At 41.6% G+C, this 12,467-nt stretch overlaps 1 protein-coding gene across 5 annotated transcripts in view; it reads left to right on the top strand.

Moving 5' to 3' along the window:
- LOC126470158 (protein O-linked-mannose beta-1,2-N-acetylglucosaminyltransferase 1-like) overlaps window positions 1-12,467 on the top strand; it is a 2,280,325-nt gene that overhangs the window by 202,774 nt on the left and 2,065,084 nt on the right. The window lies entirely within an intron of this gene.

Genomic DNA, 12,467 nt, shown 5'->3' with positions numbered 1-12,467 from the left:
CACTGAGAAAAGAATTTTCCGTATCCTCCGTTACTCTCCGCATCATCATACTTGGAACAAGTTATTCTTTCACTGGCTGTGCTTAGTGACGTCTTGAAACAATACAGGAAAAGCTGCGGGTTGTGGCGCGCATTGTTCGCAGGCCAGCGTCTCGGGAAGCTGTAATCGTTCTTGGCGCTCGCCTTACAAATCGTTGCTTATTTTCTGCGTTTCCTGGCTCCGAGCAGCGAGACGCTACAATGCGCGTCCTTCGGTTAAAACTACCGATCCACCTCACGCAATATCGCTAGTAACTTTTTAATTACTGCAACGAGTCGTGCAGATATCATTACTGAGATATTATATTCGAGCAATTCGGAAAGCGTTAGAGATAATCTCTTCAGAGATTTAATTGGATGAAGGGGACGCTCCGCAACTTTCGTCTCGTATCCCCGTTTCCATTTAATTATTTCCAAAAGGGTTCGAGAAACTGGAGATTTATGCAGCGAGGTGGCGGCCGTAATGCAGTGAGATTCTCTAGTCTTCCGGTAGAGCGATCGTTCGTTCTTAATCGAGAGTATGGCGCTGCACGAAATTACCAGTTTCATTGGTAGAAGTCCATATGATTATTGTTTTCAGCTGTGCGTTGTTCGTTGCACACTTTCTCCTAGATCAAAGTAGAAATTATAAACTTTATGGTGCAAAAAGAAGTCTTTTATTGTTAAGCGTTGTGGAATAATAGGTGAAAATACAGAGAGAAAAAGTACTAGACTCTACAGATTTCAGTATTTATAGTATTTTGTGGCCCATCAATGACGAATTTCTCTCTGTTATAACACTGGTTCACGTAGACTTTGTGAAGGAAGATAATACTGAAAGTGCTGCATCATGCTGAAGGACTGACTAATCGAAACAACGGACAAATTTCAACTGGATGGTTAATACAAGGACGCATACCTTCCTAGGGGATTATACACTCTTGGTTTATGTTACAGAAGGGGATATTTCACTGGCTGTACAGTATTCAATTAGCATTCCACCACATGAGGATATGCCGTCAGAAGCCTTAGTGAATACTGACATCAAAGCTACAGTGATGCTTGTAACTCGTACAGTACTAATATTTCTCTGAAGGGCAAATTAATGTCTTTAATAACCCAGCCCATTTATTAAAGTTTCAAGTTGTGTATCAATTTTTATTTTTAAAGCAACGAGTTGGCACCTGTTTGGGAATGTTACCGCTTTACGTTAGGTAAGACTATTTCAACAATATAGCTGTAGACATTATCTAGTGAATAACAATTCAGATTAGGCTTGTAATATCGGTGGATTAGAGTTATTTAATGAAATAAGAAACCTGTTCAACCCAGGAAAAGGATTCTTTCATCGTTCCAGAGGAAGCACCAAACACGCAACAGTGTGATATCAATTGTTGGTCACTCCACACTTTAAAAATATTTGAATAAAACTCTTTACGAAAGTAATATGTTACGGGTAAGGTGGATATTAACCCGTTGAAGACGACTTACAAACTACTGACCGAAAATATGACTTAACCGTTCATTTTCATGGCGTAGGTGACCAATGATCAGATGATAGTCATCAGGTGTCAGCCGAACTGTAGTTCTGGTTACAAGTGAGAGGCAAGATGATGGTACAAGCTGTTACAACGTGTTAAGAGAACAACTTTTCCATCCCAGCGGGCCTCGCAAGCCCCAACAGTACCGATCGACCGCCGTGTCTTCCTTAGCCGATAGGTGCCACTAGATGTGGACATGGAGGGCATGCTGTCCGAATACCGCTCTCCCGGCCGCTGTCAGTTTTCGTGACCGAAGGACCTATTTCTCAGTCAATTAGCTTCTCAATAGTCCCATGTTCCAGACGGAATTCTTTCCCGAGATGAGTCTAAAATATGTAGTGCCAGTTATCGCTGCTACTCACACGGCCTAATTAGTAAAATTTTCAAGGTTATGTAAAACAGCGGACCACAAACCAGAAAAATTGAGAAGCCGATGGAACCTGAGATCCATGCATGTTACTGTGCGTTCGAAAAGTTCCGTACCTAAAGACTGGAAAATTGCTTAAGTCACACTAATACCCAGAAATGGAAATATGTGTAATCCGCTGAATTACAGGCGCCTATCACTAACTTCGATTTGCAGTAGGGTTTTGTAACATATACTGTGTTCGAACCTTATGAATTACCTCGAAGAAAACGATTTATTGACACATAGTCAGCACGGATTCAGAAAATATCGTTCTTGTGAAGCACAACTAGCTCTTTCCACTCATTCAGTAATGAGTGCTACAGACAGGGGATGTCAAATTGATTCCATATTTTTAGATTTCCAGAAGGCTTTCGACACCGTTCCTCTCAAGCGTCTTCTAATCAAACTGCGTGCCTACGGAGTATCGCCTCAGTTGTGCGACTGGATTCGTGATTTCCTGTCAGAAAGTTCACAGTTCGTAGTAATAGACGGAAAGTCATCTAGTAAAACAGAAGTAATATACGGCGTTCCCCAAGGAACTGTTATAGGCCCTCTATTGTTCCTGATCTACATTAACGACATAGGAGACAGTCTGAGTAGCGCTATTTGATTGTTTGCAGATGGTGCTGTCATTTACCATCTTGTAAAGTCATTAGATGATCAAAACAAATTGCAAAATGATTTAGGTAAGATATCTGTATGGTGCGAAAAATGGCAATTGATCCTTAATAAAGAAAAGTGTGAAGTTATTCACATGAGTACTATAAGAAATCCGCTAAATTTCGATTACGCGATAAGTCACACAAATCTCAAGGCTGTAAATTCAACTAAATACTTAGGGAATACAATTACAAATAACCGAAATTGGAACGATCACATAGATAATGTTGTGAGCAGAGCAAACCAAAGACTGTGATTCATTGACAGAACACTTAGAAGATGCAACAGGTCTACTAAAGAGACGGCTTACACCACGTTTGTGCGTCCTATTTTGGAGTATTGCTGTGCGTTGTGGGATCCACATCTGGTGGGACTGACGGATGACATCGAAAAAGTTCAAGGAAGGGTGGCTCGTTTTGTACTATCGCGAAACAGAGGAGATAGTGCCACAGACATGATACGTGAGTTGGAGTGGCAATCATTAAAACAAATGCGTTTCCCGTTGCGACGGGATCTTCTCAAGAAATTTCAATCACTAGTTTTCTCCTCCGACTGCGAAAACATTCTGTTGGCACCCACCTACATAGGGAGAAATGATCATAACGATAAAATAGGAGAAATTAGGGCTCACACAGAAAAAATTTAAGAGCTCGTTTTTCCCGGGTGCCATTCGAGAGTGGAACGGTAGAGAGAGAGCTTGAAGGCGGTTCATTGAATCCTCTGCCAGGCACGTTATTGTGAATAGCAGAGTAATCGTATTGATGTACATGAATCAACTACGATGCGGCCACTTTTGCGATGACAACTTTGACTGGAATCTCACATTCTCTTCGCCGAAAACTACGCATGGCCTTGATTCTGTGTAAGTTGCCCAGTCACTTAACGATTTTGTGACTGTTCATTGGCTAAGTAAAGCTTGTGAGCTTTTGGTTGCTGTCATCTAGACTTGGCATCGGACTGTTTGTAGACTGCATTTCCAACAACTTAATCCAGAAATGACGTGTCACTGTAATGACTTCCGTAACAGTGAGCCTATATGATATGTCCCCTCTCAATCCGCTGCTGCCAATGTTTAGTACAGTTGAGTCAATGAACATATCATGAAGAAAAGTGATCCTGAAAGTAAACAGTTAATGATTAACACTGAGTTCATGAAAGGGTCTCTACGTCGGCCTAAGGCCACGCAGGGTACATGAACACTCACATTACTCACATTTTCACTTTAGTTAGGTATTACCCTTTTTGATTCCATTCGATCATCGCACAGAAAAATGTACTATGTCGTATAGCACAAAACTAATCACTTAACAAATTTTTCGCGCCCCTATTCATCCTATCGTATACGAGCGCCAACTCATACTAGTCCACTCCATTAGCCAAACCTTCAGCCTAACCCCCATTACTTCTTTCCTGTAGGCCCGAAATGTTCACCCCACTAATCTTGGGTCCATCAGAGATGGGTAAGGGTAAAATTCTGTATGTCTACATCTGCATTCTACATTTATACTCCGCAAGCCACCCAACGGTGTGTGGCGGAGGGCACTTTACGTGTCATGACATAGCAGTATTGATATCTGTACCTCACATGTGTAAACTTTTCTTGTGCACTGTGTTCGACAAACGAGACATGTAACACGTCACTATAGTAACAAACTTCAGACAGAAATAGACGCGACAGTGTTCCTACATTAGCGCAGGAAAAGAACATTCCCTTGGAAAGAGGATACAAGATGGATATTAGCAAAAATAAAACAATGTAATGGAGTGTAGACAAATTCAGTCAGGTTAGGTGATTAGACTCTAAACGTGGTATACGAGTTTTGCTATTAAGGCTGCAAAATAACTGATGATGACGGGAGTAAACGGAACATTAAATGCAAAACTACAATAGCAAGGAAAACTTTTCTGAAAAAGAGAAAACCGTTAACATTGTATATAATTTTGTGTGTAAGGAAGCTTTTTCTGGAGACATTAGTCTAGGGTCTTGCCTGGTACAGAAGAGGCTCGTGGACAATAAACAGTGCACACAGGAAAAGAGCAGAGGCTTTTTAAATGTTTTATTACAGTATACTGCATGAGATTAGATGGGTAATTTGGGTAACCAATCAAGAGATATTGAATCGAGCCGAGAAGGAAAGATTTTTGTGACATAATTTGCCCGGGGATGAATAGTTGTCTGCAGGATAAACTAGCTTAGAGAGTTGTTTCAAATCGATTTTCGGACTGAAGACCACAAAACAACTCGAAAGGATAGTACCCAATGAAACTTGGCGGAAAATTTTGCAGCGTAACAATGTGTATAATGACCACAATTGTGGTTTACAGTGTAATGAAGGTGACAGTCCACATTTACTCAGTTTCTTAATGATAACTGTTGGTAACTCACCTCGTAAATGTCGATTGCGTTGAATAATGTAACGAAACAACAGCTACAAAAAGACGATTTACAGACTTCATGAATACATACATTCTCGTTATCAGGAGATAAGGAAGGTAGCCATTTATGTTCGAATATTGGATGTAATAAAAGAGGGGAGTGCGAGTTAACGCAGTGCTGCTCAGAAAACACCTTAAATCTGCAAGATTCCGCAGTCTGTTAAGTCATACAAAATTCATTAAAGCCAGTGGAATACAGAGTTAATGCTGGAAGAATCACATTGTGTATGAAATAAATGCGTGCTGAAATTCGTAGTCTACAGGAGAATGTTGAAACATGGGAGCTATGTTTTCAGTGGAGACGGGAGCAGCCTTTGTGCAACTGTGTTTGTGCCAACAGATGTGTAGGCCGCGTTCGTCAGGCCGCTCGTACTTTGTAGAAAGCGAGAACTTTACTCTGGGAACGTCACATTAGAGGGCTGCGTTGCTGATTAGGCGTCGGTTTTTCAGGGGGCGGCTGCTGCTGCCCGCCAGCGGATTCAAACTCGCAGCGTGCCTCCACCTCACACAAACTTCTCGCTCGCAGTTTCAAATCCCACGACACTGTCGGCTCCCCACCCCGCCTACCAGGAAAGTCTCTTCGCTGCATTTGAGTGGCCCTGTAGCCTTTTATTACGTAACACGTATCCCAGTCGCCTTACATATTAACTCTGTGATTTCACACGAAGTAAGATTACCGAATCGCAGAGAAGATAGGGCTTCCCACAGAGAAAAATCTCTGGCTTAATTATGCTTTAGCTATGAGGCCGTAAGGCTATTCTCAGAAACGATTTCTCTCTCTCTCTTTCTCTCTCTCTCTCTCTCTCTCTAAATCATAAAATCGTGCCCAGTTGCTTCTGTCGTGTATATAGTTCACGTTCGCGCACACCTAATGCATCCGTGATATAGTCTGCAAATTGTGGTCTAGTGTTTCGTGTTGCTGCCTCTAGATTCTCAAATATCTGGTTCGATTCTCGATTTGTTCCGAGATCCTATGCCCTAGGGGACTGTGTACTTCTGTTGTTTTCATTATTTCATCTCATAATAATAGACGTGGAGGCGCCCGATTAGCGTCACGTAGACTTGCATCCAGCGACGTAACTAACCAGATGGGGTCTCCCGACCAATAATGCCCTATGGTCATTTCATCCATGACGTATACAAATCGTATAGAGGGCTTTGTGTGCTACTGCTATGACCATATTGATGACTTTGCTGCTTCAACAAATTTAGTCCTCTTTTGTGCACCTAAAAGACAAAAGTATATACAAATAATTCATGCAGTTTGGTCAGAAACAATCTGAAAGCTTGTAAGATTTTTGTGTGATAGGTTGTGCCGGGAAATGATTGTTAAGAAAATTCGAGTCGTTGCGCCGTTTCCAGTTTAATTAGCGCTGAAGTTAGCCAATTAGGCTGTTGCGCACACAAATTCAAGCGGCCCGCCAGAGACGGTGAACGAAACATGTTCTTAGTTTGATATCCTAAAACCAAAAAAGTAAGCAAAAATTGGACAAAGGACGGTAGTAGGGATCGAACTCGAGACAAAGAGTGAGCAGTTTCGTGCACTATCATCTACTCTATGAGAACAATTGACACTAATTGCATCTGGCGCGCCGCTTGAATTAGCGCTCGCTACCGCCTGATTGGCTAACTTCACTGCTAATTATTTCGGAAATCCGCAACACATCGAATTTTTTTCTTAACAATTATTTCTCAGCACAACCCAGCTTGCAGTAACCTTAGAAGTTTCTGATACTGTTTCTTACCACCCTGTATATCGAGATGTGGAATATGCTCCATAATTATTTTCTTGGTTTCTCTAAGTAAATTCCGACGACTTCTGGGATGATTCCGTCAACCTCTGTGGGATTAAGTCCATGTATGGAAAACACCCGTGAACACCAGAACTTTACAAGAGTACTGAAAATATGCTGTAGATAACGACTGAAAGCATAATTTAGATCATCTTATATCGCGCAATGGTGTCGTCTCGATATCACTGAAGGCGAAATCAGGTGTAACCTTTGTTGACCACAGAGCTGACTTCGACGCCAGTAGTCACAACATTGAGCTCTTCTTCTTTCACAAATTCCGAAGCGCTGGGAGTATGTTATGAGAAGTCGTGACTTGATTCATTCTATTTTGTACGATTAAGTGGACACTTTTTGCTGGTTTTCTCAGTCGAGTTGAATGTAGTCATAAAGGGCTTCAAACAAATTCTACCGACTTATGAGAACACTGAAGTATTAGTGAACAGCCGTGGAAGCACTCGCAAAAATGTGGAAGAGTTTTAAGTATTTCTGAAAAGCAGCTGGATCCGGTTAATACCGGCGGTTGTGAAACGACTCTACTCAGTGCGAAGCCAGTAATCGTTGCGACCTGGAACACCAGAGAGTAAACACTTCACAATCCGCACTGTAATACAGATTTCCTTCGTGTCACTTTCATATGCCCATTGACCTGAACAGACAATACGAGAGGTGGTCATAAGGTATTAATTGTCACTTCTAAAAATTAAGTTACATAATTAATTTTTGTTTGTTGGCACGTGCCTTTCTGCCGTCTTGGTACACACTGAATTCCCAGTGTCATACCACCGTTGCGTGCAGTCAGACAAGCTGTAGCGAAACGGCGCAGTCCATTGATAAGGTGAGGTATAGTATGGTAGTTAGATTTCTGTATTTGAAAGGGAACAACAGTGAAACAATTCGTGCAGAGTGAACGTCAACTATTCACCATCATAGGCCACATTGGTTACGTGGCGCAGACGCTTCGAGTAAGTCTGAACAATGAAGAACAGAGTAACAGACCATTCATTTGTGAGAAACCGGGGACGGCAAGAGAAATGGCGGCCTCTGTGCTCAAAACTCGGCGTATCACGATCGAGACGATAGTGAAAAGAATGAAAATCAATCATGAATCAGTTTTCAATCCGTATGACAAATGTTGCGTCAGCTGGGTACTACGATTGCTCACATACAAAGAGCCCGCTCTTGTAATTATGTTAGGTAAATTCTGGTGACTTCTTTAGCTGTATAATTACCTCGGACGAGTGCTGGGTGTAATCATCAGATGCCAGACACAGAGGAGCAAGACAAACAGTGGACACACGAAGATTCACCATCGCCGATAAAGACGAAAAACCTGCCATCGTCCTCCGATGTATTGATGAGTGTTTTCTTGAGACTGCCACGATACAGCGCTAAAACATTATGCTTGTAAAGATAAACAGTTGCAGGAGCATAATACCGATACATTCTGACATGGTTACGGAAGGTTAGCCAGTCGTGACTCAAGACGAATTTTGATAATTATTTCGAGATTTTCTCGACTCCAGACGAGAAGGCAGTTGGCCTAATGAGGAATGAATTTTGCGTCTTTCGGAGATGTCAATACAGAAGCTGTCTAATTGGTGGACGGTGGTGAGGGACGGGGGGGAGGGAACAAACTCCAAGACGACTGTGTAGCTCATCCTCACAGGACAGTCACATATGCCGCTTCTTTGGGCTATCAAATTTTGCAGCATCTCCCGCACTCTCCTCACATGGCATCCAGTGACCTATTCTTCATTCCTCGGATGAAGAACCCATTGCGCGGTAGACGTTTCCAGAATGACGAAGAGGCGATTTTCGAGGTGGAACGTTACCTGAACAGCCAAAATGCATATTTCTGCTACCAAGGTATCCGTTCTTCATCGGTGGATAATATGTGCCTTACTGAAGGGAGAATATGCACAGAAAGACTAACACCATCAAGTTTCATGATTGTAGATCGATTTTTTCTACAAGTCATAAATGTATGTATATCTACATCTACATCTACATTTATACTCCGCAAGCCACCCAACGGTGTGTGGCGGAGGGCACTTTACGTGCCACTGTCATTACCTCCCTTTCCTGTTCCAGTCGCGTATGGTTCGCGGGAAGAACGACTGTCTGAAAGCCTCCGTGCGCGCTTTAATCTCTCTAATTTTACATTCGTGATTTCCTCGGGAGGTATAAGTAGGGGGAAGCAATATATTCGATACCTCATCCAGAAACGCACCCTCTCGAAACCTGGCGAGCAAGCTACACCGCGATGCAGAGAGCCTCTCTTGCAGAGTCTGCCACTTGAGTTTATTAAACATCTCCGTAACGCTATCACGGTTACCAAATAACCCTGTGACGAAACGCGCCGCTCTTCTTTGGATCTTCTCTATCTCCTCCGTCAAACCGATCTGGTACGGATCCCACACTGATGAGCAATACTCAAGTATAGGTCGAACGAGTGTTTTGTAAGCCACCTCCTTTGTTGATGGACTACATTTTCTAAGCACTCTCCCAATGAATCTCAACCTGGTACCCGCCTTACCAACAATTAATTTTATATGATCATTCCACTTCAAATCGTTCCGCACGCATACTCCCAGATATTTTACAGAAGTAACTGCTACCAGTGTTTGTTCCGCTATCATATAATCATACAATAAAGGATCCTTCTTTCTATGTATTCGCAATACATTGCATTTGTCTATGTTAAGGGTCAGTTGCCACTCCCTACACCAAGTGCCTATCCGCTGCAGATCTTCCTGCTTTTCGCTACAATTTTCTAATGCTGCAACTTCTCTGTATACTACAGCATCATCCGCGAAAAGCCGCATGGAACTTCCGACACTATCTACTAGATCATTTATATATATTGTGAAAAGCAATGGTCCCATAACACTCTCCTGTGGCACGCCAGAGGTTACTTTAACGTCTGTAGACGTCTCTCCATTGATAACAACATGCTGTGTTCTGTTTGCTAAAAACTCTTCAATCCAGCCACACAGCTGGTCTGATATTCCGTAGGCTCTTACTTTGTTTATCAGGCGACAGTGCGGAACTGTATCGAACGCCTAGCCTAGCGAACCCGACAATTCCTCGCAATTGCTAAATTGTATGAAAATTGGATGTACGGCCAGATCTTCTTCTTCACCTCTCCTGTACATCTGCTCCTCCCCCCCCCCCCCCCGCCGCCCCACCGCACCATCTCTAAATTTCCTTCCCCCCCCCCCCCACTTTTTGTCCATCTACTCCTTCCCCCTCTTTACGTTCATTTACCTATCCCCCTCACCCCAGTCCATCTCCTCTTGCCCCTCTCTCTGACCTTGAGCCTACTTTATTACTATTGCAAATGCAGATTCCGTAGTATGATTCTAATCATAACTCGGTAAGTCATAAAAACTTTCCTGTTCCCTGTCAAGACCGACTGCGAGGAAGAAAAGAAAACAGCACAGTGTTGCGTATAAGTTTGTTGTTTAAATGTTCGTGTAATTAGAAAGAATATAGGCGAAACAATTTGACTAATCGTTTAAATGCTCTGCTATCGTAGTAAAAAATGGATGTGGGGAAGCAAACAGAACCACACATTTTCACAGCAGAGCACAGCACAGCACAGAACATTCTTTTTCGCAGCCGGTTTAAACAGCAAAAGCTTATGTCTGCTTTAACTGTCAATTCACACAGTGCAGACGTCTTTCTCCTGTTGACGGAGCAGCAGTTGTATCGAGTTTTGCCTCTCAATCGGCTAGATTTATAACATATCTGAAAACTAGTGTCTGGATTACGATTGTTTACATTTTCACTGCGTATAAAACAAACAAACATATAATGTACATTTCCCTGTTGCCTACTTTCCAATGATACAGTTAAATAGCAAGCTCTAGTTTCCGATTAACCGACGGCGCTACGTCCATAACTGTAAAACCAATACTGCCCTGATTACAATGGCGATGCATTTTATCTGCACACTTTTTGTGAGATTTTCCATTAGAGTGGAAAGTCGGGAGCGAGAATTACGCAGTCGTTCACACATGCAAGCACTCACTGCAGCGTTTCACTGATTTAACAAATAAAATGCCCTTGAAATTCGGAATTATTTACCGAAATGTGTAGTGCACAGCTTTGAATAATGAAGTGATTGCAGGCAGTTCTTTTGTCTTTATTAAAAAATCAACCATTCGAGCGATTAGCCTGCTCGGCTAGTTCGAATGGAAAAGAATCTGGAAAAATGTGAAAAATTCGTGGATGGCAATGAGTCCAAGCAGGCAAATGTTCTGCTTCAACTAAAAACAAAAAGGCCCCAAAGCCGAACATTGTTTAATAGATCAACAGGAAACAATGCTGGAAATCACTGCGCATGTTTATATGTATCTCTTTTTCGAATCCAAATTGTGTGCCGATCTAAATATTAGACTTTTGCTCAGAAAAGGCAAGCATATTGTTTCGCACACATTCTAGTATTGGAGGGCTCAGTAAAAGCTGAGTAAATTCTTTAAAGCTAATATTTATGGCGATTTTTGTTTTGATTTATTTTAAATGGGTGACAAAACTGATCAATCCTAGTACCTTTTGTAAAGCCATAGCTCTACTGATTTATTTTGCCTTTTGTTTAATGTTATATCGTTGAGTTTCTGTAAATGTTGTTGGATTGAATCCATACCATGAGAGTGTTTATTCTCTCTGTTACAAATTTGATGTCTTTTGGAATGTGGGAAGTTTGCCCTATGTAATATGTACGATATGAACAAATGATATGTTTGTCTTTCTCACTTAATGTCTTTGGTTATCTTTGAGATTGAATAATTTTGTTTAAATATTTTTTTGTAGAAATACCAATATGTGCCAATGTTCTGTTTTAATTAATATGTTTGGCTGTTGTTATGTAATTGCTGATCCTCACTTAGGGTTCTTAGTTATTTTGTATGTAAAAGGTGTTGTGGTTCCCCTCGGGAACGGAACTGTGTAGCGCGCGCAAAGGGTGGTTGTCCTAGGTAGAAAAGGTGGAACAAAGAGTCAGTCGGGGTCGAGTTACTAAACTGTGAACTGCCCATGTAAAAGTTGTATATTGTGCTGGTTCCGAGAGAGGCTTTTCCTGACGCTTTCCAATGCCTCCGATGGATGGATAAAGACCTGGAACTATTTTGAAATTGGTATCTATCATCGCCACCAAGAAATGACAGAGTCCAGCAATTCTACCTGCAAATCCACCTACCAACATGCAATCGCCACCACATTGCGCAATCACTGTAATGGAACACTACAGTAATGTGCAGTGAAGGATCAGCTTATTGGATGTGTTAGTGTGCTCAAATATAAGATAATTTATAACTGAATTTATGTACTCTACCTCTATTTTTTTTCCTTATCATAACACCTCTCAAGTTCCTGTCCGTTTGAACTAAAGTGATTACGGAGTGTCCTTATTGAAAGAACATTAAAGCCTAGTGTTTTAACTAATTAATGCCTCCTGAACATAGTAAAAAGAAAGTTAAAGTTAATGTGGCAAGAGAGTGAACTAAAGTAAATGATGCTTGCTGAAAGTAATTTTTCTATTAAAACTGCTTATTAATATGTTGTTGCCAGCTTCAAAATTAAAAGTTCTTAAAACTGAGGCTTATAAAGT

Source organism: Schistocerca serialis, chromosome 3 (genome assembly GCF_023864345.2).
Source record: "Schistocerca serialis cubense isolate TAMUIC-IGC-003099 chromosome 3, iqSchSeri2.2, whole genome shotgun sequence".
Lineage (NCBI taxonomy): Eukaryota > Metazoa > Arthropoda > Insecta > Orthoptera > Acrididae > Schistocerca > Schistocerca serialis.
This window is presented reverse-complemented; position numbering and strand designations above follow the sequence as displayed.